The 23,390-nt window shown below is 47.6% G+C and overlaps 1 long non-coding RNA gene across 1 annotated transcript in view; it reads left to right on the top strand.

Moving 5' to 3' along the window:
- The first annotated feature begins 22,684 nt into the window (after positions 1 to 22,684).
- LOC306646061 overlaps positions 22,685 to 23,390 on the top strand; it is a 104,160-nt gene continuing 103,454 nt past the window's right edge. The window contains exon 1 of the long non-coding RNA XR_013759812.1: positions 22,685 to 23,103. This is a non-coding gene — a long non-coding RNA (uncharacterized lncRNA). The remainder of the gene's footprint in view (positions 23,104 to 23,390) is intronic.

Genomic DNA, 23,390 nt, shown 5'->3' with positions numbered 1-23,390 from the left:
GAGGTGGTGCAAGGAAATCTCTGAGCTGATTGCACTGGACAGCATAAGTCATCCCTCTGACATTATTGAGCACCCCCTGTGTGCCTTATTCTAAGATTGAGGCTAAAACAGTGAATACGTCAGACCAAGGTTCTGTCTTACTGGAGCTCAGCTTTGCTTTTCTCATGCCTTTTTCTGCAGCCGGAGTTTGGCTTACAGGAAGAGATTTTTCCAGTTACCTACTTAGCTGGTGCAAAACTGAAGACCTGGGGAAGGTCCAAGTGCCCCAGCTGTGTTTGCACTCAACAAATTCCAGTTTCTTGGAGGCCTTGATTTCCCTCCTGCTGCGTCTCCTTAGAGATTCCCACCTTCCTACTTCTTGTTTGAGCTGAACATCTGGCTCCTAGCCTCGTCCCCACCCTAATCTCATTCTTTTTTTTTTTTTTTTTTTTTTTTTTTTTGATACTGTGGATAGAACCCAGGAGTGTTCACCCACTGAACCACATCCCCAGCCCTTTTAAAATTGTATGTAGAGACAGGGTCTCACTGAGTTGCTGAGGGCCTCGCTAAGTTGCTGAGGCTGGCTTTGAACTTGTGATCCTCCTGCCTCAGCCTCCCAAGCCACTAACCTCATTTAGAAAAGCTACCTGCTAGCCAGACCTGGCGGTGCACACCTCTAATCCCTGCAGCTTGGGAGGGCAAGGCAGGAGGATAGTGAGTTCAAAGCCAGCATCAGCCACTTAGTGAGGCCCTAAGCAACTCAGTGAGACCCTGTCTCTAAATAAAATATAAAGAAGGTCTGGGGATGTGGCTCAGTGGTTAGGTGCCCCTGGGTTCATTCCCCCCCCCCCCCCAATACCAAAAGAAAAAGAAAAGGTGGTTCCTTGGGTAAACTTCCTTTGATCAACTCCTGGATCCACTCCCTGCTGTTTTCCGTTATCTTGGGTTTGGAGATGGACTACCTGTCCCACCCTGTGCTAACCATCCCCAGCCAGGAGCTCAGAACAATGAGTGTTTTCCAAAGGATCACAGCATCTCCACAGGAATGCTTCAGTAGTCTTAGCTGGAATTGTGCTTGAACCAGCCACAGGACTCCACATCGCAGTCTGTCTCCTCCCACAAGTGTTCCACAGAGGCTTGCCGGAGACCACACAGAGCAGTATTCCAGGGCAGCCACACACACACACACACTCTCACACACACACACACACACACACACACACACACACACACACACACACACAGTGGCTGCTCGGTCACTCATGCCCCCTCCTGCCAGTGCTCTCCGACCCCTCCCCCTCCAGGGTCACCAAACAACTGTGATTCCAAGCTGATCACCCTGAGGAGCTGGGATGCAGGCAGGCTTCCCAGCAGCCGGCCCAGGCCTCCTCCTGGGACAGCATCTCCAGTGCTCAGCCAGTGTGTGAATAGACCCAGTGTCACCCCCCAAACACACGCCCCCCCCAGAAACAGGTTCTCCTGACAGCAGACATCACCAGGGCTCTCCTCCTCCTCCTCCTCCACTTCCTCCTCCTCTTCCTCCTCCTCCTTCTACTTCCAGCTCTTTGTTCTGCAAATTAATGCTGTGCAAACAGTCCTGTAAATCACATTTTAAAAAGACTGAAGCCAAGGGCCTGGGACAGTCACCAGGACACACCAAACCAGGAGACCACAGGCTTCCAACTTGTGCACTGACAGCTGAAAGAAACCCTTAGAGCAGGCAGTAAAGTGCCCACTCTTGCAAAAGACAAGCTACAGAAAAGCCTGGCAAGAAAGAAGTCCCAGAAGAGCAAGGACATTGGGGATTCTTGCTGTCTGCTCCCCGACCTTGACCACGTGGGTGTGACCCATGAAGGCTAATGGCAGCTTCTTCTTGCTGTTGACTGGACCATGCAGGTTAATAACAGGTATAAGAAAGAGTGATACTAACCAGACGCCATGCCTGTAATCCCAGCACCTGGGGAGGCTGAGGCAGGAGGATCACAAGTTCAAAGCCAGCTTCAGCAACTTAGCGAGGCCCTAGGCAACTCAGGAAGATTCTATCTCTAAATAAAATACATACTTAAACAAGGTCTGGATATGGCTCAGTGGTCAAATGCTCCTGAGTTCAATACCTGGTAAAAAAAAAAAAAAGAGTGATATCACCTCCAAAATGTCAACCGTGCATTAGAGAATCTCTGTCCTATTTCACCAAGGCAAGAGTGCTACCTTGACCCCCACCCCCAGAGAATACTGTGAACCCTGATTTCAGTCAGGAATGTGAATCAACTAGATCTGTGAGGAAGGAGAAAAAGAGTACCCGGGCTCCTCCGCTTCCCAACATTAACAGGTCTCCAAATCTGAAACCAGGACAGGACAGATCCTGTCCTGCATCCTCCAAATGGGTCTTCGTCAACAACAGTGACAAAGCAGGAAAAAGTCTGTCCCTAGACTGGATCCAGCATGTTCTTCCGCCTTCTCAGGGGATTGTGCTAATGAGTAGACTGTTAAGCTCTAAGCTTGGTGCATTTTTGCATGGGTTGTGATCAATGGAGTGAAATCAAGGGAACTGTTCATATTCTGCACATGTCTTTTATTATTTCTTTTATTATTTCTGTTGGCTATTCCTTCTTCTCTCACCCCCTTCTCTGAGAACAGAGCTTCTCTCCCTCACATCCGTTTTCTGCTATCCCAAAGGGCATTGGTTCAACAGTCATGTAGATGTAGGACGGGTGAGGCTGGACACCCAAGGAATTTTCAGGAAGCAGGTTTATTTAAGCTGCGGCGGTCCAGAATGCCTAAACATCTCTGGACCCTGAGTCTGGAAATTCTGTGAGATTTATACTCCATGGGGTGGCTGCATGACAGTGACTGGGAGTTACTCTCCATTCCATATTCTTCAGCTACACCAAGGTTTTACAAATTTTTTACCAAGAAAACAGAGATCACATCTTTTGTACAACAACAAGCTTGAGAGAGTCCGTCACACATTTTGTGTGCAAACTCAGCATTTGTAAGAAAGAGGAAGCTTCGAACCACAACACTCTCTGCAGAAACCCTGCTGACATTCTATGTAAAGTCTTGTTGACTAGGAGAGAAACTTACATGGTAGAGGTCGGGGTGGGGTGGGGGCTGGAGAAGCTTATATGTTACAGTTGTGGTTGTGGGGGTCCCTTTGCTGGTGGGGGGACCTGATGGCTGCTTCGGTGTAGTGAGATAACCCTTGTGGGATAGAGGGTCTGTGTTCAGCAGCACCTGGATCCTGGAACTATAATTTGGCCCAGAGCCTGCACTAACATGCACAAATAGTGTTCTAACGTGCCTACATGTCTGTGTGTGCCCACACACTATGAATGTGTAGGGATACATTTTTTTTCAGGACTTGTATAAATCAAAGCAGCTGGATTTAGTGTTGCGCAATAAGTCTACCAAAAATGTTCGTTTGGTTTTGTTTTTTGTTTTTTGGGTACTGGGGCTTGAACTTAAGGTCACTCAAACACCAAGTCACATCCCCAGACCTATTTTGTATTTTGTTTAGAGACAGGGACTCACTGAGTTGCTTAGGGCCTCGCTGAGTTGCTGAGGCTGGCCTTGAACTCACAATCCTCCTGCCTCAACCTCCTGAGCTTCTGGGATAACAGCCGTGCACCACCACGTCCAGCCCCCAAAAACTGTTTTTGATATCAGGTCTTGTTATATGGATGTTTTATGAAAATTTCTCTAGTATTTCTGAGAAATAAGCTGGATGCTCAAATGAGGGCAGAAGATCGTGTGGGAAGAAAAGCTGAAAGATGGGTGTAGCGAAGCTCGTGAAGTCGGGCAGATCAACCTGGAACTACCCAGAAGATGGAGCGATTTTACTGGCATTGGTTTGGAGGCTTCTTTCAGTGACTGTGGTCCTCTGAAGACGCAGGATCCCTTTCAAGGGAACTATGTCATAGAGTCAGATGGTTCACATTTTACGTCTTGGCTCCACCCATTGCCAACCGCATGCCTTGGATCCATGCTTGCTCACTCCCTCTGTGCCCCAGACAGAAGGTACAGCACGTGAGAAGCAAGACAAACTCTCCCTAAGAAGTGGAGAGGATGCAAAGGGAGCCCGCACAGGCTGAGCAAAGGAGACAAACAGCTTGTCTGGCTCTGGCTTCTTCCTCCCACCCTCACTCGGCTTATGGTCCCTCACCTTCAGGTGGCATTCATCACCTCGCTTCAAAGCCTGGGGCCAGCTCAGCCAGGGTGAGAAGAGGAGGGCACTCCTGACCAGCTGGCTGAACTGCAGACAAGACAAGCCTCCATTTATTTTCCAGCAAAATACCATATTGTTCCCCATCACTGTCTTCCAGCAGGGACCGGACAGGATCATCAAGCCTTTGGATCGGATCCATGTGACATCCCATCTGTGAGCCCCAGGGAGATTCGAAGTCAGCCAGTGCTGGAGGCCAGGCCATATTTATCCCACTTCCAGATGGCACCTTTTGATTGACACTTGGCGGACACACGAGTAAGTTTATTTTCCTTTAAAAAAAAAAAAAAAAAAACTATATTTGTCCCCAACACTGGAGCATCTGATACCCACGAACATCTTTTCATTATTATGCTTATAAAACAGCATGGGTATGATGGAATAGCATTCCCTTTGGAACATGCTGAAATGTCAGGGCTTTGGGGAATTAGCTCCTGAACCACAGGGTTAGACCATATCCCTGAAGGTAGGTGACTGGTGTGGAGCTTCTCCTGAAGGAACTGGGTTGTGCCATTGCCAAGTGACGTGGACATAAGTCCCTTCTCCCCGCCCATGTGTAGGGAGAACTTCATTCACAGGCTGCAGGTGAGTGGGGCAGAGTGACCCAAAGAAGTCTCAAGAGTGGACTAGTCTGTGTCCGGGCTGTGGTCATGCATGATCCATGGGGACTCCTTTTTAGAGAATAAATGTGGACAGTTCCATTTGGAATTATACATCAGGGTGTCCCTGCGCCACAGAGACCAGGAAGTTGCTCAGTAGGAGAACATGCCTGGGCTTCTCTCTGAGAGGGCCCACAGCCTTGCTTAGGTGACATGGTAGAGGAGAGACCTTATTCCTGCCCCAGGATGGGGGAAAGCTGTCAGCAGGATAAACCCTGGGCCACAAGATGAACAGCCAAGCATTGGGGTGATGGATTACCGGGCTTCTTGGGATGTGGAGTGGAGGAGGGGGGCGTTCCTCTGAGTTGCTGGGGATAAGGAGTCATTGCACCTTGGAGCATCAGCGTCGGGGAGGGATAATGGTTGTATATATAAGAGTCTGATGAATTTTGCAAAGACGTTGGCATCCGTCATGTTGGACTTTGCAGGGGGCTGGATTTTTACATCACCCCTCAAAGATCCATCCCACGTCTTAACTCCACAGTACCTGTGACTGTGATTTTGTAGAGAGTCTTTGCGGACATCACTAAGTCAAGCATCTGCAGATGAGATCATTCTGAATTAGGGTAGGCCCTCAAGCCAATGGTTGTTGTTAAAAGAGAAAGAAAGGAGAGAGTCAGAGGGCGAGACAGAGGGGGGACCACAGGAAGACCAGGCAGATGCTGGAGTTTTGAAACCCCAAGCCAAGGAATGCCAGACGCCAGGAGAAGCTGGAAGAGTCCAGGAAGGACTCTCCCTGGAGCCTTTGAAGGGAGCAGCACCCGACGGACACCCAGTTTTGAACATCTGACCATCAACATGGTGAGAGAGTTTGTTGTTTGAAGCCACTCGCTTCGAGGTAATGTGTTAGGACAGCCCTAGGACACTGATCCAGTTTGCTGGTGTGAAAGTGGAGACTGATCCCTGATTTCAGGCTGCTGTTTCTAACGGGAGATTGGGCCTACAGCACAAGATGTTCATTAAGTGTTCCAGGCAACAGTTCCAAGGAGGAGCATCTGGGAATCACCTGGGGGTGGTGCTCATGAAACCAGGTATCTCCCTGCCCCAGCCCAGAGTTTGGATTCAGGAAGTTCAGGATAGAGGTTGGAATTTCTGGCATGTTCCTACATGTGGTTGATGCTATCAACTGGGGACCACACTTTGAGAACCATTGAGCTGAAATGTGCAGCCTACCCAGGCAAGTGAGTCCTCCTCATTTTATTTTATTATTTTTTGTTTTTTTAAATTTGTTATTTTTAGTCACACTTGACCGTCGAGTGGATTTTGACCTATCCTACATACATGGAGTATAATTTCCCATTCTCATGGTTGGACATGGTGTGGAGTCTCACTGGTCGTGTGTTCACAGATGAACATGGGAAAGTGACGTCCCCTTCATTCCACTGTCTTTCCTGTTCCTGTCCCCGTCCCTTCCCTTCATTCCCTTTGTCTCATCCACTGAACATCTATTCTTCCCTTCCTTTTAGAAACTAGCAAATTTGGGGAAAGACTCCCACCTGGAATAAGTAGATGCTGAAAGGAATAAAATGTATGTTTTTTATTGGTTGTGGTTTACAGGGGTCAAAGTTCTAGATCGAACAGAACCTCTTCTCACAGAAGCAGTGGTGGCTCTTCTCCCAGCTGAATGCCTGCCATTTTCCCCTGGGCAGACACTGTCTGTGGACTGAGCTGGTGCTTCGTGGGTCCTTCAGAGGTCCTGGGCCTGTGGAGGCTCCATGTGGCAGTCACAGACAGGGTCAGGACTGCAGGATCACTTCTTACTACACCGATCTTCTCTTTCACAGCCTTTTATATCCGCGGGGCCCAATCTTTCCCTGCACCTGCCAGGTCATTTCCGGCTACATACAGCTTCCTATGGGCACAGGCAGACCTTCCCTTTAGGTCTCTGCTTCGTTTGGGGTCACTTGCCTCTCTCTTCCAGTGTGTGATTTCTTACACACTCAGCCCAGAGTGTGGAAAGCAAGAAGTTAATGCCCACAAGAGCATTGTTAGCAAGAGGGAACCGGACTCAGCAACTTTTCTTCCCCAAGATTAGGAGATTGATGTAAATCTAAAGATTCAAGGTGCGTATGAAATGTGGGGTGTGGCAGAAGAGGCTGCCGGAGATTGCTGGCTTCTGTTGGGGAGTTTTGACTCCAAGAAAGGAGATGAAATGATTCTTGAGCAACTCATGGAAACAGGCCACAGGAGAAATGTCCCCTTTTCGATTCCTAGGTGGACACTTAAGGCCTCTCAGTACGTGATTTGGCATATGTCTATAAAATGCCCAACTAAGTAACAACTCTTAGTAAAAGGTGGCTATCCCTTGTCTGAGTTACTCGGGTTATTTTAGATTTGGGGTGTGTTTTTTTTTCCTCCAAAATTTGGATTATTTCCACCTGCATAATGAGATACCTTGGAAATGAGACCCAACTATCTATACACAATTCATTTCTGTTTCATGTACATCTAGATACACAGCCTGAAGGGAATTTTGTACAATATTTTTAGTGCGCCTGTTTTGACTGTGACCCATCGCACAAGGTCCAAGGTAGAATTTTTCATTTGTGGCATCACACTGGTGTTCAAAAAGTTTCCCATCTTAGAGTCTTTCAGATTTTCATATCGGAGATGCTCAAACTCTGTCATCTGGATCCTTCTCCGTTTATTCCACTATCATCCTTCACTCTTGCTCTCTGGAATGATTTCTGTTTTGGTCAGCTTTTTCACTGCTGTGACTAAGGGACCCAACCAGAACAATTGTAGAGGAGGAAAAGTTTATTTGGGGCTCACGGTTTCAGAGGTCTCAGTCCATAGACAGCAGGCTCCATTCCTCAAGGCTTGAGGTGAGGCTGAGGATCATGGAGGAAGAGTGTGGTGGAGGGAAGCAGCTCACATGGTGATCAGGAAGCAGAGAGACTCCACTCTCCAGACACAAATATATACCCCAAAGCCACGCCCCAAAGCCACGCCCCCAATGCCACGCCCCCAGTGCCCACCTCCTCCAGCCACACCCACCTGCCTCCAGCCACCACTCAGTTAATCCCATTAGGGATCATTCACTGATTGGGTTAAGGCTCTCACAACCCAGTCATTTCTCCTCTGGATCTTCTTGCATGGTCTCACATGTGCGCTTTTGGGGGACCCCTCACCTCCAAACCATAACAGCTTCCAAGGTAAACCTACCTGCCCTCAAGCCTCTGTCTCAGGCTCTGCTTTGCAGGAAACCCAGGCGAAGACACTGGCCTGGCCCCACCTTCTTCCAGCCCCATCCTTGGGTGATGACTGCAAATCCAAAACGTCAAGGTGCCTATGAAATGTGTCCACACATGGGAATGTGGGCGCTTGCTGGTCTCTGTGAGGTAGAAGTTTCTGACAGTAAGAAACGAAATCACTCCTGCACGATTCGTGGAAGTGGGTACGAGCTGAAATGCCCCCATCTGCCACCGTCCCTGGAGGAAGCCCTTAGATTTCCCTGTGTGGCTCAGAGGGCAGATGGCACTGGCTCAGGCAGAAGCCTTGGAGTTTATGATGTTCCCAAGTAATCCTATCCCAAAGGTCCACCTGAGTTTTACATGAAGAGACAGAAGTTCCTGCCCCAGCTTAGGGACTTCTTGGGGGACAGTAATGCCAACATCACTCACACCTGTTTTTGTCACACACACATGATGACATGCAAGCGCTCTGGCATTTTTAGCCTCTGAAACTTGTATTGCCATAGGATAAGCTGATTCTCCGGTTCCCCAAAACTCTGGAGGAACTGCTTTGGAATCATTGAGGGGACTTCTCACCTTAAAAAAAAAAAAAAAAATTGTGGTGGACTGGGGCTGTAGCTCAGCAGGAGAGCTCTTGCCTCCCGCATGTAGGGCCCTAGGTTCGATCCTCAGCACCACATGGAAAAATAAATGAATAAACAATAAAGATATTGTGTCCATCTACAACTAAAAACTGTGGCAAAATACATAGCATGGAATTAGATGTGGACCCATTTTTAAGCGTTCAACAGCATGAAGTGCATTCAGTGCCGTAGGATCGCTATTTCCAAGCCTTTTTTCTTACCCCAAACTCTGTACCATTAAGCAATAGCTCCCCATTATTCCCTCTGCCCCCAGCCTCTGGACACCTCCACTCTACTCTGTCGCCCAGGCTAGATTCCTCATGGAAGTGGAATCGTGCAATTGTGCTCTTTATGTGACCTTTCATTTCACTTAGCGTAAAGTCTCAAAGTTCATCCAGGTTGTAGCGTATGATAGAATCTCCTTCCTTATTTTTATTTATTTACTTGTTTATTTATTCATTCATTCATTCTGGTACCAGGGATCGAACCCAGGGTTGCTTAACCACTGAGCCACATCCTCAGCCCTATTTTGTATTTTATTTAGAGACAGGGTCTCACTGAGTTGCTTAGGTCTTGCTAAGTGGCTAAAGCTGGCTTTGAATTCACGATCCTCTTGTCTCAGCCTCCTGAGCTGCTGGAATGACAAGTGTGCCCTACTGCACCTGCCTAAAATCTCCTTCCTTTTTAAGACTGAATATACATCATTGCATTCTAAACTGTGTCTTGCGTACCCATTCATAGGTAGGGATTTGGATGGCTTCCACAATTTGGCCACTGGGAATCATACTTTTTGGAACATGGGCATGCAGGCCTATGTTAGAATCCCTGTTTTCAGTGCCTTTGGGTATGTCCCTAGCAGCAGACTTGCTGATCCTATGAGAGTTCTATGTATACATTTGAGGAAACACCACTCTGTCTCCACAGCACTGTACCATTTCACATTTCTATCAGCCGTGCACAAAAGTTCCAATTTTTACAAGTCCTTCCCAATTGTTAGGGTTTGGAGCTAGAAATGTCCATCCCTCAGAAGCTTATATTTTGAGAGCATGATCCCAAGTTCAGCAAGCTTCAGAGGGAGGATTTTTTTAGGCAATAATTAGAACTCTGACCTCAAAAGTGGATTAATCCACTTTTTTTGACAGCTGAATGGATTACTGTGTGGTAACTGTAGGCAGGTGGGGCATGGCTGGAGGAAGCAGGTCACTAGGAGGGTGCCCTTTATCTATCCCTGGCTCCTTTATTTTTCTATTTCCTGGCTGCCAGGAACTGACAATGTTCCTCCACCACCCCCTTCCGCCATTATGTTCTGCCCCACCTTGGGTGTACAGCAGTGGAGTTGGCTGACCATGGACTGAACCTTTGAAACCAAGAGCCCAAAATAAAATTTTCTTCATTGGAGTTGTTCTTGTTGTTTTTTTATTGGGGGGATACAGGGGATTGAACTCAGGGGCACTCAACCACTGAGCCACATCCCCGGCCCTATTTTGTATTTTATTTAGAGACAGGGTCTCACTGAGTTGCTTAGGGCCTTGCTTTTGCTGAGGCTGGCTTTGAACTCATGATCCTCTTGCCTCAGCCTCCTGAGCCGGCAGGTGTGCATCACTGTACCTGGCTCTTGTCAGGTATTTTGATCACAGTGATAAAGAGCTAACATACTGACACTTGTTTTCCATTTTTGTACGATAGCCCTCCCTTCAATTTCACACACACAGTGGTGGTGAGCTGGTACGTTGTTATCTCAGTTTTGATTTGCCTGTGACTTATTAGGGAACTTTTAAACCAATACGTGTCCCTCTCCAGCTCTGGAGATTTGGGCTGGGACAGGGTTCAGAACCATGAACCTGCACAGCCTCACACCTGATATAGAAATCCATTTTTGTAATTTCTCAGAATGTCCCTCTGTACTCCGCACACCTCTGTCATCTGCAACTTGCTGCGTTCTAGGAGAAGCCATTCCATTTTTACACAGTTTTAGTTATTTATCTTCTAACCAGAATTCGTGCAGTTTATAGCCACTGACAGTTGTGCATGGCATGCTTCCTGGATCTTCAGTGTTCCATTCCCTCGGCTCTGCTTCACTTGGCCCCTTCCCCTCTATCCCCCCCTCCTGGAAGCTTTCTCAGACCATCCCTGTTGCCAGGCTCAATCTGGTGAGCCGCCTCTGTGCTCCACTGGCATCTTACGCTTCCTCTATTATAGTGTTTCCACCTGTGTTGTAATTTCCTGTTTACTTGTCTGTGACCCCCTACAACACTCTGAGCTCCTTGAAAGCTCACAGCTGTCTCCCACATTGGCCTCTGACGTTTTTCCCAATGCCCAATGCGTAAGGGAGGACTCCAACAAATGGCAGTCCTTTCCATCACTGTGATAAAACACCTGAGGTTAACAACTTAAAAGAAAGAAAAGTTTATTTTGGCTCAGAGTTCTTCTATGATTGCTTGACTTGATTTGAGGCTGTGGTGGCACAGTATACTATGACAGGAGGTCACGGCGGAGGAGACCTGTTCATCACTGGTGGCAGGAAGCAAAGAGACAAGAAAAGTCTGGGTCCCAATATTGGAGTTGTTCTTGTCATTTTTTTAATTGGGGGTGGGGCTACAGGGGATTGAACTCAGGGGCACTCAACCACTGAGCCACATCCCCAACCCTTTTTTGTGTTTTATTTAGAGACAGGGTCTCACTGTCTCTAAATGAAGGACATGACTTCAGCGAATGAGTTAACTTCCTTCCACAGGCTTCATCTGGCAAAGGTTCCACCATTTTTCAATAGTGCCACCCAACACAGATGAGAAAAAATTGGGGTACCCTTCAGTATGTAATCAGTTATACTTGTGAGCATCAGGAGCTCAGTGTGCACAAATGAGAAACCATTTACTAAAACGTAAACAGTCTTCAGATCTGGCCACCTTTAGCACAGAGAGCTGGAGAAGCTGCCTGTTTTCATGTCTACTCTTCTTTCTCCAACACACTTCCTGGGAATGTATGCAATATTCCTTCAACCTGGATTTTCCATATGCTAAAGAAAAATAAAACACCTTAGGGTGCATTTAAACAACCACAGAGTCATATTTTCACTTGTGCATTTTAGCTACAGCCTTGGAAAATGTAATTTTGTCCCAATCAGAGTAGGGCTTCTCAACTGCTGACATGTTTATACAGCATCTGGATAGAATCTGATTAGCCTCTAAGGGAGATGCTGTCTCCTGAGGTTTCCCATGGAGACGGAAAGGCATGAACTTGCGCTCGCTGGAACATCCCAGGGTGGACATTTGCGGTGGGGGCAGGGCGCCTGCACCCTCCATCCTCTAACGCGTGGCCAAAGTTCATATGGCCAAAAACCTCACCCTAAACTCTAGGGTCCCCCTCTAATGGAGAGCAGAATACCAGCTTCAGCCCTGGAATTGGCGAGTGCATCCTCTGCATACCTCACGGGCGTAGTGAACTCGCCACGCATGCGCAGAGGAGGCACGGCTGCAAACATCCCATCAGATCCACGCATCCTCAGTTTGCATCCTCCATACCTTGACTCTTGAGAAGGCTTTTCCTGTTTGGAGTTTCGTTTTTCTGGTTTTTGTTTGTTTCAGTTTGGGATTTTTTTTTTTTTTTTTTTTTTTTTTTTCCATTTTGGAGGAAGAGGATTTAGGGGAAAAAAAGTTTTTATGAAATTATCTTTGTCTTAGCTGGGCGCGGTGGCGCACACCTGTCATCGCAGCGGCTTGGGAGGCTGAGGCAGGAGGATCGCGAGTTCAAAGCCAGCCTCAGCAACTTAGTGAGGCCCTAAGCAACTCAGGGAGGCCCTGTCTCTAAATAAAATACAAAAAAGGGCTGGGGGTGTGGCTCAGTGATCGGGTGCCCTTGAGTTCAATCCCCGGTACCCTCTCCCCAAAAAGAAATTATATTTGTTTTAGAGCAAAGAGCTCGCCTCCCACGATGGGAACAAATGGGTATCCTTCCCCACCCTCCCCCGTGCCTTATGGGTGTCTGATGAACGCACTTGCCTAAATTGGGTTGGGGGGCGTGGCCACTTGACACTCAACCTCAGCCTGGAACAGCCGAGCAGGGAGGTTGGAGAAGGCCGTCCTATGAAAGAAGGGACAGGGGAAAGAAGGAAAGGGGTGCTTTTAGGCATTGGGAGGTGACGGGGCAGATGTGATGGGATCGTGGGATTCATGCGGTTTTGCACTGGCTGCGGAGAGGGTGGGAAATGGGCTGCAGGCTCGGACGCGCCCCCTTTGATGAAGTCCTGTGGGAAACACGGTGGAGCTTCAGCCGGGGAGTATTTCCTGGGTGGCTGTGAGCTCCCAGGCACAGTCTGCAAATCCAGCGTGGAGAAGGGACGGGGGGAAGGCTGTTGGGAATGATCCCCGCACCAGTGCCCGGCCCTGCACTGTAGGGGTCACGAGTGACAGCAGAGGGCCCAAGAGGACCGGGTGGGGAGGAGCCCTTGCTGAGGTGGCTTCGCTGAGAATGTGACCTTCACTGTCAGTTGGAGCAGAAGGCCCAGCCTGTGAAGGAAGGCTCAGAGACTGGAGCCTTCAAGGGCTGTGGGAATGCCAGGGTGGGCGGAGCCCAGAAGGCCAGCGAATGGGGGAGTCAGGGACCTGGGGAGAAGGAGGTCAGTGCTCAGGTCTCTTCCTAAGGAGTGTGGAGGCCATTGAAGGTGTTTAAACTGACAGCGGGGCATGCTGCAATTTAGAAAGAGTGGCTGTTTGGAAAATGAATCGTAAAGGCAGGGAAGCAGTAAGGACAGGAGAGAGCACTAATTACCCACTGAGTCTCCATTTCCCCCTCAGTGACAGATCCTGGGCTTTATTTTATTCTAGTTGATGTAATTATATTTCGCTAACACTCTCGCAGCTGGAAGAAATGTAAATGATGCTTGCTCATTGGAAGGGGACTGTCTCATCTGGGGAGGAGGCCTTTTTTGTATTTCATCTCCTTCTGCCAGCCTCCTCCCTGGAGTGCAGATGTGATGGCTGGAGCTTTGGCAGCTATGTTGGATTATGCTATCATCATTGTGTGACAATGGTTTGGACTTAAGATGGTGACAGAGGGATAGAATCATGGGGACCAGGAAGTGGAGAGTTGTCTATCAAGCCTTCCCCCTAAGAGGTGATGCTAATATAGCATTTTGAAGGTTCAGAATGATTTGATCAAGTCCAGAAACATCAAGACAGATATTAACATTTCTTGTTTTTCATGTATATATTTGTTGCTGTTATGTTTTTTTCATATTTATTGAGTTTTATTTTTATTTCAATAAATTCATTGCTTGAAAATGGTAGTTTCATAGCTATATCCAGTTCTGTGACATCTTTTGTTTGGACAATAGCTGGTCTTCCATGTTTTAAATTCCTTGTAAAGGTTTAAAAAAAAAATAGCTGGGCACCATGGCTCATGCCTGTGATCCCAGAAGCTCAGGAGGCTGAGGCAGGAGGATCATGAGTTCAAAGCCAGCCTCAGCAAAAGTGAGGCCCTAAGCAACTCAGTGAGACCCTGTCTCTAAATAAAATATAAAAAGGACGGGGGATGTGGCCAGTGGTTCAGTGTCCCTGAGTTCAATCCCCAGTACCAAAAAAAAAAAAAAAAGAACATAGCACATAACAACTATGGGTGGAGGAGGGGATTCTCTTGAAGATCTGATGAGGCTGGGGTCCTGTTTGCATGAGGCAGCAGAGTTAGTTGAAGCCAGGTAGTAACTGGCCCATGTCTTCACCCACACCTCCAGCAGGGTCGGTGACTGCTGAGGTTCCCAGCGGACCTCAGAGTTTGCAGTCTTGGCCCCATGCACCGTAGCATCTCAAAGGGGCTGCATTCGGTGTAGACGCTCTGAGATGAGGAGGTGGGGACTGAGCGTTCACTTCATCAGGAGGGGGTGATACGGGGGAGCTCAGATGGCTGCCCTGTTGAGTTCAGGCTTGGAGCTAGTGGGAAATGAGCCCAGGAGGGAGCACAGAAGCCAGACTGAGGAGATTGTGTGGGCTAAGCCATGAGGTTTGAACATTTCCTTGGAAAACCTTGGAGAGCCATGGAGCATTTTAGTCATGAGAGCCCTTAATTAGATATGCTTTCAGATTTTCACATCGAAAGTCAGGCAAAGACTGAGTGGAAGGAGATGGTATTTCTGTTGTGAAGTATAATTGCCATTTTGCGTAAGTTTGCAGAGAGCTTGCATACATATCTCATTTCTTTTACTTTCTTTTTTTGGTACCAGGGATTGAACCCAGGGCACTTAACCCCTGAGCTACATCCCCAGCCTCTTTTATTTTTTATGTTGAAACAGGGTCTCACTGATTTGCTTAGGGCCTCACGAAGTTGCTGAGGCTAGCCTCAAACTTGGATCCTCCTGCCTCAGCCTCCTGCGTACTTGGGTTCACAGGCATGCACCACTGTGCCCAGCACACATTTCTTTATTTGACCTTCACAACACATTGCATATATTTGACATGTATGGAAATTAGACTCAAGGAGGTGGCAAGGTGTCACATAGCAGGTGACAGAACCATGATGTATAAAACCAAAGACCAAGTGACCCTTCTGCAGACCCAGTTTGCACTTCAGTTCCTCTGCTTTGCCCTCACTGTGGGCTTCTCCTGACTTCTTCATCTTCTTTTCCCCTGGGAGATACGTGAGTTTATCCAGAGTTCCTTGTGGACCCATGGAAGCCAACCTGGCCTTGTGCTACTGCCCCCACCCACAGGGACCACACCCACGAGGGCTGAGGTTTGGAATATCTTAAGAGGTCAGAGGGTATCTGGGCTGGCTGAGTTAGGCAAGAGCTCCCTGTCATGACTTGGAGGTGAGGTGTCCCCCAAAAGTACACGTGTGAGACAATGCAAGAAGGTGCAGAGGAGAGATGATCGGGTTGTGAGAGCCTTAACCCAAACAGTGCATGAATCCCTGATGGGATTAACTGAGTGGTGACTGGAGGCAGGTGGGTGTGGCTGGAGGAGGTGGGCATTGGGGGCGTGGCTTTGGGCGTGGCTTTGGGGTATATATTTGTATCTGGAGAGTGGAGTCTCTCTCTGCTTCCTGATCACCATGTGAGCTGCTTCCCTCCACCACACTCTTCCGCCATGATGCTCAGCCTCACCTTGAGCCCCGAGGAATGGAGCCTGCTGTCTATGGACTGAGACCTCAGAAACTCTGAGCCCCCAAATAAACTTTTCCTCCTCTACAGTGGTTCTGGTCAGATCTTTTAGTCACAGCAGAGAAAAAGCTGATTCAAACACTCCCAAACCACCCAGGCAGCTTCGACCTCCAGGGGAAGGTCACCTGCAGCTGCCCTGGCTGCCCGTCCCAGGATCTGCCCATGCCGGCACTCAGGAAGTTTTCTTAACAACTCACCTCAGTCATACCGTGCATATTTGGCAAAGAGAGTGGCCATTCATGCCAGCCTCTCCCGGTCTTCTCTTCCTTTCTAGAAAGGAGAAGCTTGGCCTTCCCAACCCACACACACCCCATCCTCTGCTCCCTCCAGGGAGTGAGAAACTTGGCTCAGGAGCAGACTCAGGGTTTCCAGCTCCAGTGGGCCATCTGGTGAGGCTGCTGCCTCCAAATTATGTGGATAAGCAAGTGGATCATCTCCAAGAATCATCTCTGAGAGGAGAGAGGAGGTGGGAAAAAATAATCACGTTCCTTTCTTGCCTGGAAAAGACCGCTGACATCAGCAATTTGCCCTCGCTGGCAATGACATTGGTTTGCTGTTCTGCAATCCCAGATTCAAGTCAGCCTTATTAGTCTCAAATTAAAAGGCCCTAAAGGGCAGCCAGGGTTTCCAGAACTGGCATCTGTTGCAATCTGGCACCGTCAGAGAACTGACAGGCCCCAGCTTGGGAGAGGTCGGTGAGGGCTCAGGATTCTGACCGCCTCCCTGGTCCATTAGCCACTGCGGGTATAATTAAGACGCAGTCCCTCCATTTCTGGATGCCATCCCCTTGTTGACAGTCCTTCAGAGACTGAAGCTAACGGTTAATAATCAGCCCAAGCCAAACATGGTCAGGGAGTCAAATCTGGAAGGAACCCAATGTCTTCCTAGCTTCCCTTAGCACAATTAATAAAATCCACAACGGAGCATGTAGTGCCGGAAACGCTCCATCCATAAATTCAACAAATACTGCTTTCCTGTCCCTAAGTCAGTGGTCCCTGGTCAGGTACAGTCTTACCCTCTGGATGTCATTTAGCACTATCTAGAGACATTTTTTTGTCGTTGTTCTTTTTAGATATACTTAGCAGTAGAGTGTATTTTGACATATTATACCTACATGGAGTGTGACTTCCCATTCTTGTGGTTGGACATGGTGTGGAGTTTCACTGGTCGTGTGTTCATATATGAACATGGGAAAGTGACGTCCATTCATTCCACTGTCTTTCCCATTCCCATCTCCCTCCCTTCCCTTCATTCCCCTTGTCTAATCCAGTGAACTTCTACCCTTGCCAAACCCCTTATGGTGTGTTAGCATCCACATATCAGAGAGAACATTTGGCCTTTGGTTTTTTGGGATTGGCTTGTTTCACTTAGCATGATAGTCTCCAGCTCCATCCATTTACTGGCAAATGCCATCATTCCATTCTTCTTTATGGTTGAGTAATATTCCATGGTGTATAGGATACCACAACTTCTTTGTCCATTCATCTGTTGAAGGGCACCTGGGTTGGTTCCATACCTTGGCTATTGTGAATTGAGCTGCTATAAACATTGATATGACTGAGTCACTGTAGTATGCTGATTTTAAGTCCTTTGGGTTTATGCTGAGGAATGGGATAGCTGGGTCAAGGTGGTTCCATTCCAAGTTTTCTAAGGAACTGGAGAGATTTTTGATTGTCACAAGTGGGTGAGGGGGTGCTCCTGGAATCTTGGGGACCAGGGATGCTGCTAAACATCAATCAGGTACAGGACAACCCTGAGAAACAAAGCATTCTTCTTCTCCAAGTATCAATAAGGTCCTGACTGAGAAACCCTTCTTTAAATCAACAAAATCAACAAAATTTCCACTCCAAGCCTCCCATTCTCCTGGCAAGGTGATTTGTGTTAGCTGCTATTGGTTTTTGACCCAGGGTTATACCACAGTTCTGGGGTCTTAGGCTGAGGCAAGATTGACAGGCGTGCTGAGCTTAGAATGTGGAATCTTTTGGCGGGGGTGCCACCAAAGACCCTGCTCCTCCCTCCTCTGTCAGGCAGTGTCATGGAATCCCAAAGCTCCAGCACCCTCTTTTTCCACCCTGAGCTCAGGCATTACCTTTATCTCTTCTCTGTCTCTCGCTTTTTTCTTCCATTTGGTCTCTTCTTGCAACTCGCTCTTAGCGCATTAGGAATAGCCTGCGACCCACTATGAGATTGTTGTAGTCGGCTTTCGCCTCGCTGTGACCAAAAAAGAGCTGACCAGAACAATGTGGAGGAGGAAAAATTTAGTTTGGGCTCCGGTTTCAGGGGTTCAGTCCTTGGTCGGCCAACTCCATTGCTCTGGACCCAAGATGAGGCAGAACATCACCGCAGGACGGCATGGCTGAGGGAAACAGCTCAGGACAAGGCAGCTGGAGGCAGAAAGCTTCTCTCACCAGCATAAACCCCAAAGCCACGCCCCAAGCCACGCCCCCAGTGCCCACCTCCTCCAGCCACACCCACCTGCCTCCAGTCACCACTCAGTTAATCCCTTCAGGGATTCATGCACTGATTGGGTTAAGGCTCTTACAACCCAGTCATTTCTCCTCTGAACCTTCTTGCCTGGTCTTACACGTGAGCTTTGGGGGACACCTCACCTCCAAACCAGAACAGAAATTAAAAGGAAAAAAAAAAAATCAAAAACCTCCCAGGCTGTGTCCACTTTCATATTTAAAAGATGAAATATCTCCTCTGAGTGCCCGTCTTGAACAGAAGGGAGGGAAAGAACAGGACAAGGGAGAGGGGAAAAACCCACATAAATTAATATTCAAAATATCATCTAGTAGTCACAAAGGAAGCCATGAAGCCGGGCTCAGGAGCTGGTGCCCTCCTGGCCCAGCGTGGCCAGGGATGCCCATGCCCAGGCTTCTTCCCACAGCACTGCCCTCCTGCTTGTGGGTAGCATGAAGTCAGCTCGCAGCTACCTTCACCGGAAGCGTCCTCACACTTGAACAGGAAAAGGTTTTCAGGTCTCACTCAGCCTTGGAGAAGGTGCCTTAGGAATGTTTCCACGTTGGCCTAAGAAGAGAAAGTGTCACTTTTGTGCTTTCACTAAAGGGAGCTGTCCTGGCTGTCGGAGTCCCCCTCAGAAGGGCAAAAACTCCATTCAGAGGTGATCCAACAGCATCTGTTAAAATTGCAAATGACCAGCCTGTAATCCTGCGGGGCTCAGGAGGCTGAGGCAGGAGGATTAGAAGTTCAAATCCAGCCTCAGCCACTTAGCAAGGCCCTCAGCAACTCAGGGAGACCCTGTCTCTAAATAAAATACAAAAAAAGGGCTGGGGATGAGGCTGAGTAGTTGAGTGCCTCCGGGGTTCAATCCCTGGTGAAAAAAAAATTGCAAATAGCCATACCACTGGATCCCCCCGAATTTATGGTCTGGGACGCTATGCAGTGGGAATAAAAAGGACTTTGATTACATGAGCATTGTTACAGAAGCAAAAGGAATATGGGGTAGGGAGCCCAATAAGTCCTCTAATAGAGAAATTTAGCAGGAAATGAATGAGGAGAGTATGTCCATAGTATGTGTGATAGTCAGAGTCATGTATGAACTTGGCTGGGTCACATGCCCAGATGTTTGGTCAAACCTTATTCTGGCTGATTCTGTAAATGAGGTTTTGGGATGAGATTAACATTTAAAGGTCTGAATAGAACAAAGACTGACTTCTCTGGAGAAGAGGGAGTCCTGCCAGCAGGCTGCCTGTGGGCTCTGACTGCAGCTCCTCCCTAGACCTCCAGACAGCGGGGGCCAGGCCTGCAGATTTTAGACCCATCAATTCTCCACAGTTGCATGAGCCAATTCCTTAAATATATTGATTCTGTATCACTCCATGCTGCTGGCTCTGTTTCTATGGACAATACCAACTAATACTCCATAGATATGTCTATGCCTAGGAACCTGGAGGGATTTCAACAATGTAGTATTAAATTAAAAAAAAAAAAAAAAGAAGCCAGATTCAAAGATATATGTTGTAAAACAAGCAAAGCCAAAAATGTGCATGTGCTTATTGGCATATTATGTAAAAGCATAGAGAAATGTGTGGAAAGGAATAACACTTTTTTTTTTTTTTTGGTACTGGAGATTGAACAGAAGGGTGCTTAACCACTGAGCCACATCCCCAGCCCTTTTTACATTTTATTTTGAGACAGGGTCTCGCTGAGTTGCTTAGGGCCTCGCTAAGTGGCTGAGGTTGGCTTTAAACTCACAATCCTCCTGCCTCAGCCTCCCAAGCCTCTGGGATTACAGGGGTGCACCACCACACCCAGCAGAATAACACATTTTAACAATGGTTATATTGAAGGGGAGTAGGGAGGTAAGAGAACTTGAGAGAAATAGGAATATACCAAATAATGTGAATGAACATTACAGAATATTTTCTGATATAATTAAAAATAAGAAAGTACTAAATATACCCATGGGTAGGAATAAGAAATTAGAATAAAAAATGGATGTAGATTGGGATTTGAGGACCACTCCTTTTCTTGTGCTTCTGATATTTTAATATTATGATAATTTTAAGAAGAGATTCCTGGGTACCAGCCCCAGTAATTCAGATTTGATAAGGCAGAGAGGAACAGGGGAGGTGAGTCCCAGTACTAGTTAGGTGATATTTTTTTTTTGGGTGGGGGGGGGGGGAGATTTATTGCTTTGTAGGCAAAGGAGAAGGACAGGGACTTTTTTTTTTTTTTTTTTTTGGTACCAGGGATTGAACTCAGGGACGCCTAACCACTGAGCCACATCCCCAGACCTTTTTATATTTAATTTAGAGACAGGGTCTTGCTAAGTGGCTGAGGCTGCTGGCTTTGAACTTGCCATCCTCCTGCCTCAGCCTTCTGAGCTGCTGGGATCACAGGCGTGCACCAGCGCACCAGCTTACAGGGGCTTTTAAAGAGGTGACTCACAGGCTACACTCCATGTGTTCTCTGTTGGATCTGTGATTCACTTGTTAATGTGGGGGACAGTCATTGCTGAGATCTTCTGGTGCCACCCCCCAAGTCTGGATTACTTCCTTCCTGTGGTGGGTGTGTGCTCAGGGACAGATGACTCTGCCTTGGATGGGGAAGAAAGGTAATCCTGTTTCCCCTGAGATTAGAGATGGGGAGAGGTTAGGGAGGAGCTGGGAGAAAGGAAGAGAAAGAAACATGTCCATTTTTAACATCAGTCACAGTGGCAGAGCAACAAGGGCTGTATTGGAAGCAGAAAGTGAACCACTGTTACGTTTCCCCACTTCCAATTTCTATATTCCATTTCTATGGAAAAATGGGTGATGACATCTCCAAGCTGCTTCCTGCTGAAGGAGAGAGAAGTTGGGGTAAGCAATTTTTATTTTTTATTTCTTTTAGATTATGACTTTTACTTATTTCTATAACTTTATTTTACTTATTTATTTATATGTGGTGCTGCGGATGGAACCCAGTGCCTCACTGTGCTAGGCAAGCGCTCCACCACTGAGCCACCGCCCCAGACGCCCTCCCTCCCAGAGGCCAGGTTATACACGTTTATAGGGAATATGTCAAAACGAACCCCACAAAGTAGAGTCACAGAGCACACCATCGCAGTTGGAACTAAGTCATTTCAGGTTATTCTTTCCCCATCTCAGGCCCCAGTTAAGAGCCCAGAGAATCTCAAAGCCATTGACACCTTCACCATGCCAACTGCCCAACACTGTCTGCTGGCAACTCAATAATTATCATTTCAAGATACAATACAGTTGATTTTTCCCTGGAAACAACAAGAGAAGAGCACACTCAGTGTGAACAGAGTGACATTCCAGGGTCTTGGTTAGCTCCACTGCCTTTCCCAAGTCTCCCCTGTGCCCCAATGGGAAGGCATGTGGTCACTGGCCACCTCTGTACTTCCTGGTGACATCTTTTCTTCTGTGAAATACAAACACTATCCAGCACTGGCTTGGTGGGGGTAACCTTGTTTTTCACTGTTGCTGGATGAGTTAGATCCAGAGCTGTGTTGCTATCACCCCCACCTCCAGACGTGGCAGGAGCCCCAGGCACAGAATGACCATCTCCCAGACCCAGCAGGTAGAGGAAGTGGTATCTGGAGTTTGACTCCATATTTCTTTTTCTTTTTTTTTTTTTTCTCCTTTCCAATCACCCCACGACCTTCTCACCTTATTTAAATGGAAAGGACACCTTCTTTTCTATTCCTCAAAGAGCCAGCCTTTACTCTGGTCAGACAGGGAGGAACAGTCTCCTGCTGGGCCTGGGGCCTGAGCTCACTGTTATGTGTTTGTCTTCTTCGTCAGCGGTCCGGTCTGCCTTTGTTAGTCCCCCTGTGTATTTACACGGTGTGCATCACAGATTGCTGGGACAGAGGGTTTCACAGCCACAGTTGGGACGGTGCAGTCACGGAAGCTGGCAAGAGGTGTTTCTCCCCCTGCATGGAGACTATCGACCTGACAGGATGGTTGTCTTCTTCCATCCAGGCAGCTTGGACAATGGGTTTGAATGTCGCTTCTGAGGACGGAGAACAGACTGTGCCAGGCCTGAGAATTCAAGCAGGGAGCGTCTTGAAATGTGTGATAAGTGTGGAGTTCCTGGTTTAGGAAAAAGTTGCCTGATGTATAAAAAAAAAAAAAAAAAAAATTAAACGTGGAGAACAGCCAGGCTCTTGCTGCCAGCCGAGTACTTCAGACCCTGAAATTTTGTTCCTAACAAAATGGAAAGGTCTGGTTTTTTGTTCATAGAAGCATTTTCCCAGAGGACACCCCAGATATATTTTTAGTTTTTTAGTTGTCGATGGAGACTTTATTTTTCTGTGCTAAGGATGGAACTCAGTGCCTCACACGTGCTAGGCAAGGACTCTACCACTGAGCCACAACCCAGCCCTATTTTTAAATATTTATTGGTGCATGATGCTTATACACATTAGTGGGGTTCATTTAGACATATTCCCTATAAATGCACATAACCTAGCTTTCTCCATTTGAGGGACATGTAGAGGGGCCTAGGTGGCCAGAGTCAAATGGCCACTGAGGAGGCCGGGGACAGGGCCAGAACAGAGGAGCATGGAGAGGGTCTTCTAATGAGGTCAAACTTCCTCCTTTAAGCTCCAGGACACAAGCGGGGGACCCAATCAGACAGACACTTCCGTACTCGTGCTCCTAAGCAGGGGATCCAATTAGTAATAGTGAGGAGCACGTGGACAGGGGAGGAGATAAGGAAGGAGAACATTCCAGAGACCATAAAAGGAACAGGCCCAAACTCCTCCACCAGATTCCCAGCTCTTGGGCCCCTTCTCCTCAGAGAAGTCATCTCTGTATCTCCATCGCTTTTGTAAGCAACCCCCTTCTTGTTTGCTGTCTCTCAGTCCTGTCCTTTAATTCTTTGCTCAGCATAGTCATTGAACCCAGCACCCCTAGAAGGTGACGCATTTTGATCCCCACCAGGTGTATTTTAAAAGTGTTTCCCAGGTGTCGGTGACTTGTAAGAACTAGAGAACTCTTGTCAACGAGAGTGGAGGAGAAAGAGGACGTCTAGTCAGGAAAGATCACTAGGGTCATTTGGATGATGGACCGTATTTTGATGAAAAGCTAG

This window comes from Sciurus vulgaris, assembly GCF_902686455.1.
Source record: "Sciurus vulgaris genome assembly, chromosome: 16".
In the NCBI taxonomy this organism is placed as follows: domain Eukaryota; kingdom Metazoa; phylum Chordata; class Mammalia; order Rodentia; family Sciuridae; genus Sciurus; species Sciurus vulgaris.
This window is presented reverse-complemented; position numbering and strand designations above follow the sequence as displayed.